At 39.1% G+C, this 8,383-nt stretch overlaps 1 pseudogene; it reads right to left on the bottom strand.

Moving 5' to 3' along the window:
* Window positions 1–2,658: 2,658 nt before the first annotated feature.
* Window positions 2,659–7,993, bottom strand: LOC132213950 (dysbindin-like; annotated as a pseudogene).
* Window positions 7,994–8,383: the final 390 nt, after the last annotated feature.

Here is an 8,383-nt window from a genome sequence, read left to right as displayed (position 1 = left end):
TGCACAAATTTGTGCACCGGGCCTCTAGTATTTTGTATAAAGGACCTTGTGCTGACTCAATTAAATCATAATCTTTGATTGAAGGCAGTCTATCCATTTGCCTATGAGTGACCTACTCACTTTAAGTTTTTAATACATATAGTCAGATAATTTAAATATGTAATAATGATCCATGGAGCCATCATCTCAAGTAAAAGCTAGGATTTTGACAATAACTTGCATTAAATGATATCCTTTCTACCAATATACCCCAGCCTCCCAACACTCATGGGTTCACATCCTAAATCCTGTATTCATAGTTCCCTTGCTTTCTTTTTTAATGTGATTTTATTTTTTAAATTATATTTTAATTTAGTATTTAAAATTTCACTACCTTGTTTTTGAGTTTAGAAAGAGGATATCATATTAATGGCTTATTTGGGGATTTTCTTTTTCCCCTTAACACTGTACCTCTGAAATCCTTATCATTGCATGCTGCTGTAGTTCACTTGCTTTGACTGCTAGAAAATATTACATTGTCTAATTTGCCAGTTTTTCATCCAATGTACTGCTAACATGCATTTATGCAATTATAGGTTTTTGTGATTGTGATCAATAGCTTTAAAGACATTTGTGTACCTGTTTCCTGATTAACTAAGTAAACATGTATCTAGAATATATAACTCTGGATCACAGGGTATGTGAAGAATCAATTTTTGGAGGTGTTTACTAAAGTGTTTTCATTGTTGCTTATACCAAGTGATCTGTTTGTGATTTTCCCACAAAAGAGTTTCATACGGGATTTTTCTTTTGAACCTGGTAGCAATATTGGGAATGATATGAAGTGAGGAGAAAAAATTTGGGAGGTTCTAAGGGGGACTATGCCTTAGATCATTTCAGTCGGGCTATACACTCTTTAGAAAACAGTGCTATTTTTATTAATTATAAAATATGTATCACAAACTGTGCATTGAGATTTAAAAATTTTTTCAAGAAATATCCCTTTGTCATCACATCCAACAAGGCCACTGACTAAAAAACATAATTCAGGAGTCAGTGCTGTGCTGAAGTGAAGCAAAACAAATGAGAGCAAATGACCTTATCTCTGTTCCTATCGCCACACCTCTTCCCCACACATAACCACTGTCTTTTATTGAGACACTTGCTCTAATATTTAACTTTTCTCCAGTGGCCCACTTCTCTATGGATATCACATGGCAACATGAAAAATAATTCAAAAATAATTTCAAATATTCTCTTTTCCCAAACTTCATTTGCAATAATCCTGGAAAAGAGCTGTAACTTTTTTTTTTTAATCCTCACCTGAGGACATTTTTCCATTTTTAGAAATAGTAGAAGGGGGAGAGAGAGACACATTGATTGGTTGCCTCCCACACACACCCAGACCAGAGTGAGGGATCAAACTTGGAACTGAGGTACATGCCCTTGACCAGAATCGAACTTGGGACCCTTCAGACTATGGGCTGACATGCTATTAACTGAACCAAACCAGCAAGGGCAAGCTATAATTTTTTAAAAAAATAATTGTTTGGTTCTCTTTTGTTCTGGTTCCCAATTTTGGAGCTATCTCTGAGCTCGTATTCAATGCACCTGCAAATCTGTTGGTTCTTCCTTCACAATATATGTCAAATCATGTCATTCCATAGTTCTCCATTGTGACCATACTGGTCTAAGTCAATGTCATCTCCTACCTGGATGAGTGTAATGGTGATGCTCCTGCCTCTACCTTTCGTTCAACAGACTCTTCTGGAACATGCCAATTAAGCTCCAAGGTATGAGTCTAATCATGTAATTTCTCTTCTTAAAATACCTCAATGGGGTTTCATCTCATTCAACATATAATCCTAAATCCTTTCCATGACTTATAAAGACCCTACCTGCTACAGCCTTTAACTATGATTGCATGTCCTGTCACTCCCACTGGCTTTCTCTTCTCCTGTCACATTGGTTTACTTGTATTTCCTCAAATGAATCAACAATGATTCTGCTTCAGCACATGAATATTCTTTTTCCAAATACTGACACAGAGAATAATCTTTATCCACGTAATAACATACCTTCCTCACTTTAAGGATGTTTCTGCTCAATTGCTATCATATCCTGAAGCCTTACCCTACCATCCTTTCAGAATATAATTATCTTCATTCTCTATCACATTACCTCATTTTTATTTTCATCAAAAAACATACTACTCCCAGAAAGATATCACAAATACATTTGTTTATCCATCAATTTCCATTCTCCCCTACTAGAGTGTAAAATTCCTTGGGAATATGTGTTCTGTCCTGCTCACCACTGTACCCCCAGCACACATTACAGTGTCAAACACAGGACATGACATTCAAAAAAGTGTCTTGAATAACTAGAGTCTGATTCATCCAGACACTTCCACAACTTCCAAAGAAACTTGCCCTATAACTTATGTTCTATGTGGTAAAGATTTTAACAAATGATTCAAAAACACCAAATTTTTGTTATGATACTCTTTTTTTCTTTAAAGTCCTAACTTTATTGTTAGCTTTTCTTTCCGTCAGTTCCTCACAAATTGACAATTGCGTGGAAATCAGGAGCCTCCATTAAACCACCAGCCTTCACAGTGGGATTCTGCACACAGCTGAGTCTTCCCTTGAAGGTTCTCAGAGAATGTGATGCCATGATTTAGGAGTCGCTGTCCTCAGTGTGTGAAGTGGCAAGGGCAGTGGTCACCTCAACTCCCTCCTCATCAGACTGAATGCTGGGGTTGGGCTCTCCACCTTCACTGGAGTCCTGGGTGGCCAGGTCAGTGCAGGATAAGGAAGGTGGCTAGGCTCATAATTCAGAGAAACTTGGTACCTGAAGAGCAACTTCAATTTGATGTGATTGATTCAGACCCTAAGACAGGGGTTAGCTTGGCATTATCTTCTCCACCCAACTTGCAACAATAAATATTGAAAATAAAAATAAATCTGTAAATATTACCATGATAACCTCTCCCCCAATGAATCTTTACCATATTTATTATGAAGCTCAATGTTATAACATGAAGCATATTTTATTAAATTTTAACCCAGTGAAGAAAAAAAACACACAAAATGACCTTCAGGGCCCCCTGGTCAGATATGTCCATCATAGCCATCTGCTCCAGCATGTCGGTATTTACCTCCAAGGATGACATCCTGCCCTCAGGCTCTCGCCTCTCTGCCACCTGCAGGTAACTGGGGAAAGGTACTGCAGGGAGGCTCCCTCAGAAACCTTCTGCCACTCTTTCAGCTTCATTTGCTGGGTGTGCTCCATTTCCAGGACCGTCTGGGTGTGCTCTGTGTCCAGTTCAGCTTTGAAGGTTTCCAGTTCCTTCCTCTTATTTTCCTTGTAACTTTCCAGGTGTTGGGACTGCGTGTTTGTATCATTCTACTTCACACGTGCACATAAATCCTCCAGATTCAGGTGGTTCTCTACCTCCTCAGAACTAGTCTCTAATGGTGTCAGATTTGCTGTCATGGATTCTAAAAACAATTTTTTTTTGTTAATCCTCACCTGAGGATATTTTCCCATTGATTTTTAGAGAGAGTGGGAGGGGGATAGACACAGAGAGAAACATCGATGTGAGAGAGAAACACATGAATTGTTTGCCTCCCGCATGCACCCCCGACCAGGCCATGGATCGAGCCTTCAACCTAGGTACCTGCCCTTGACCGGAATCAAACCCAGGATCCTTCAGTCTGCAGGCCAACGTTCTATCCACTCAGCTAAACCAGCTAGGGTGATTCTAAATTTTTAAAAATCTGTTTTTCATGTTAGGCTTCTGTGCATATGTTCTATGCATAATTTCATATTTAGAAAGTATTCTGATAAAATATTTAAACACATCTATAATATGCATACTATATATATATATATATGAAATATGTAATTTTCTTGATAACACAACTAGGATGTACTATATTCTTACTTTATAGATGATGATATTAAACCTCAGAAGGTAAGTAATTTGTCCAAAGCCACACAGATCTTAGGTGCTATGGCTCAGATGGGAGCCATTTCTGCCTCACTGTATTCCCTATGATGTTCCAATTATCCCTATGTATTTAGGTCCTTATTGTGTTGAACTAAATTGCATTGAATATAAGATGTGATGACACAGGAATAAGGAGAAATTATGGTGTGTTTTTTCACATCTGTTTGAACATTTTTTTTTCTTTTTTACTTTTCTTTTTTTTATTGTTTTTTGCTTAAAGTATTACAAAGGTTATTACATATGTGTCCTTTTTTTCCCCCTGCCCTTGATAATCCCCTGGCCTCCCCTACCCCCCCAGTGTCTTATGTCCATTGGTTATGCTTATATGCATGCATACAAGGAGAAATTATGTTAATAAACACAGATGATATAATAATTATTTTCAGAGAATTCCTTGAAGATCTGTGTTTAAATTGTCTATTGGAGCAGAGATATGCATTGGTAAATACTCTGCATTAGATTCTGCTCCTCAAAAACCATAATATAGTATAATCTGAAAATGAGGGCAGAATGGCCAGTGGGTATGTGGCACCCTCTCCTGAGATTATAGCACTATAGGTACATCAAGCTGCAACCCACACCAAGAGCATTTCTCTGTAGGCAGCCAAGAGAATGGGATATCCATGATCCTTCTGCCAGCGATGCACCAAGTGATGCTGGCTGCTGTAAACTCAAGCCTACTGTGTGACAGGAAAGATGGGGAAGGAAGGAGTGATACATGATGATATGAGGAGCTCCATCTTATTCAAATAGGTGTCACCATATTTTAGCTTCAACAAAAAATGTGGGAAGACTTTCAGTCAGTAAAAAGCAAAATAAATAGATAAATACTCACAAAGCAAAATTTAAATTTCTTAATGTAAAAGTCATCTATAAAGGTAAACTGTAGGCAACAGATAAAAGTCAACAATACCACTGTGTATTATCACAAACTGCTTAACTACAGGCAAATAAAATCAGGGAAAATAAATTTGAAGACATGCAATTAAGATTCGCTTTGAACAAGTGGAATTTTATTTTCTTGTTCTAATTAGAAACAAATAAAAAGTAAACAGCTGTTGCAATAACTTGGCTTCAATTAAAAAGATATTTGGGGTTCATTTCACTCATGTACACCTGACATAGTTACCTCCCAAGGGAACCTGACTAAATGTGGAGAGCTGCCTCATTCTGAAGAGATACAACAAAGTGCACTAATAATTAAGAAACCATTCGCAAATTAGTCAACTGAAGCTCAGCCAAGACTTAAATATGAGCTAAAATGTAATCAAAATATAAAACTATGACTTTTATTGTGAAAAATAAATGTTTTAACTCCTGTTAAGATTCTTAAGAAATGAATAGCTTCCACTGAAGTTGTTCTGACAATTCTTTTGAAGTCTTAAAGTATTATTTCTATTTCTCAGATGTGTATTTTTTGTTTGAATTTTCCTTCTGTGCAATATGATGTGGTAGCTTTACACAACCTAAATCACAGTCATGAGTGTCCTAATATAAACCTGCAGGAATAGGTTGGGAGTAATGGCTTGGCCCTGTCTGAGTGATGCCAGACTGGGAATATTGGGAACACCTACAGATAGATGGCCATGTTAGTGGAAACATTTAACAACAGGCAGTTGGAGGAAATAAAGTAAAACATATTAACTATAGTATCGGAAGATGTGGTCCTAACATGTTCTTAGTGATACCAGTAAGATGGCACAAGTGGCCATTATCAACCATGTACTTAAGTGGTCACTGTCTAGCATGTATAGTGGTGGGATTCTAAACCTTGGCAGGAAATAGACAAGAGCAAGTAGAGTTATATATAATATATACTAGTACAGCAAGTGTCACAGAGAACTTTGCTCACGAAATCATGGAACTTAATCACAGGGCACTTGGACCAATTAACATGTTATTTATATTAAAATTTACTTGGCAAACAATCATCTGGGCATCTGTGGCCTTTGAATCTACCTAAGACAGTGATTCACAAACTGGCACACATATCACTTAGGAATATATATATATTCTCCTGGTACCTGGCTTCTACCAGAAAATATTCTGATGTAATTAGTATAGTGTGGGGCAATGCCATTGGGTGTTTAAAAGGTACTCCGAAGGTTCTAATATGCAGTAAAGTTTGGGAACTGACGGATAAAGTCAGGAATCACCCAGACACTCAATGTAGGGCTTATATTGTGGTGGAGAAATGGTTCCACCATATGAAGGAAAGAGACTTTGGATGAGGAAATTAGAAAGCCCTGGTACTCACTGGGAATCATATATGGAACGGGGACTAATCATATTAATTAATATGTGTGGCATTAAGCTTTAATAATTAACACTGGGTGGCACTGGTCATGAATGTATAGACAAAATATCAATATGAAAAAAATAAAGTCCAAACACAGATCCATATACATATGGAAATTCAGCATCCAATAAAGGAAGCATCACAAATCAGTGCTGTAATAAAAGATGAGTCATGAAATTGTGTTGGGGACATCAGTTAGCCCTCAGGAAGGGCCACAAACTCAGGGACAATGACAGACTCTATTTCCAGAAAAGCTCAGTATGTGGTCAGCTACTGCTGCTCTAATGATATATCTGTGATAGAAAAACATTTACCAGTTACTCTTTGGATGAAGTCAGTAATTTCAATTACATTGGTGGGATCACAGCATTAAGATTGCTATAATCCACCATACATTCTCTCCAAGTTTAAGAACAGGCCAAATTGGCTGTTTCAGTGGGAATAATCATCACTTCACTAAACAACCCTAGCATAAGGAGTTTCAATCTTTGCAAGTCTGTTTACATTCACATTAGCCCATATTAGCTATTTTACTTGAAGAAGGGGGAGGGGTGGGGGTGGGCTGACCTGCTGCATCCCATTTTGTAAGCTAATGTCTAAATTCCAAAGACTTAATTTGAGTTCAAACTTATTTCATGTTATTACTCACTAGAGGCCCGCTGCACAAAAATCTGTGCACTCGGGGCGGGGAGTGGGGGGGGGTGGTTCCCTGAGCCCGGCCTGAGCCCTCTCGCAGTCTGGGACCCCTTGGGGGATGGCCACCTACTGGCTTAGGCCCAGTCCCTGGGGGACTGGGCCTAAGCTGGCAGTCAGACATCCCTCTGGCAGTCCGGAGCCCTCGGGGGATGCCCACTTGCCAGCGGGGAGCAGGCCTAAGCTGCAGTCGGACATCCTTAGCACTGCTGAGGTGGCGGGAGAGGCTCCCACCACCACCGCTGTACTGGCAGCCATCAGCCTGGCTTGTGGCTGAGCAGAGCTCCCCCTGTGGGAGCTCACTGACCACCAGGGGGCAGCTCCTGCATTGAGCATCTGCCCCCTGGTGGTCAGTGTGTGTCATAGTGAACAGTCATTCCCAGTTGTTCTGCTGTTAGGGTCAATTTGCATATTACCCTTTTATTATATAGGAGTGCCTGGCCAGCCTGGGTGAGGGGCTGATGGCTGTTTGCAGGCTGGCCACAATCCCCAGCCACCTAAGCTCCCAGTGGAGGCTGGCTGGAAGCAGGTATCTGGGATTTATTTGTCTTCTATAATTGAAACTTTGTTGCCATGAGCGGAGGCCACAGCCAGCTCAGGGCAGGCGGGAAGCTTGGCTTCCTCCATCGCCTGGGCAACCAAGCTTCCTGCTTGCACCAGCTCCGTGGCTGCCAGTCGCCATCTTGGTTGGGTTAATTTGCATATAGTCGCTCTGATTGGCTGGTGGGCATGGCTTGGGGCATAGTGAAGGCACCGCCAATTAGCATCTTTGTCTTTTATTAGTGTAGATTGGGTCAGATGGTCCATGCTTACTTTGGGATACTTTAGGGCATTGGGTTCTATAATCAAGGGAAATCCAGGCAAGGAAATAAGTCTGATCATTAAGGTAAAGCATATGTATTTGTCCTCTATTTTATTTTTGGTAACTTCCTTAAGATACCTTGTTTAAATTTAGTGAGATACTCAGGTATAATTTTAATCTGAGCTCCAATATTCATTAAAGTCATGAAGCTTTGCCAATTAATGCATTTTAGAAGATGTTAAAGTTAATTCGGGATCTATGATTTGAAGACATAGAAGCCAACTGACATCCTTTTATCTTTCTTTTGTAAAAATTCCTTTGGTACATTTTTTTTTTTTTATATATATATATGTGTGTGTGTGTATATATACACATATATATGTGTGTGTGTGTGTGTGTGTATATATATATATATATATATATATGTGCATTTTTTTTATTTATTTTTTTATTGCTTAAAGTATTACAAAGGGCATTACATATGTATCCATTTTATCCCCCCGCCCTAGACAGTCCCCCAGCCTCCCCTATCACCCAGTGTCTTATGTCCATTGGTTATGCTTATATGCATGCATACAAGTCCTTTAGTTGATCT

The sequence above is a fragment of the Myotis daubentonii genome, chromosome 12 (genome assembly GCF_963259705.1).
Source record: "Myotis daubentonii chromosome 12, mMyoDau2.1, whole genome shotgun sequence".
Lineage (NCBI taxonomy): Eukaryota > Metazoa > Chordata > Mammalia > Chiroptera > Vespertilionidae > Myotis > Myotis daubentonii.
Note: the sequence above shows the minus strand (reverse complement) of the source record. Positions and strands in the feature narration are given on the sequence as shown.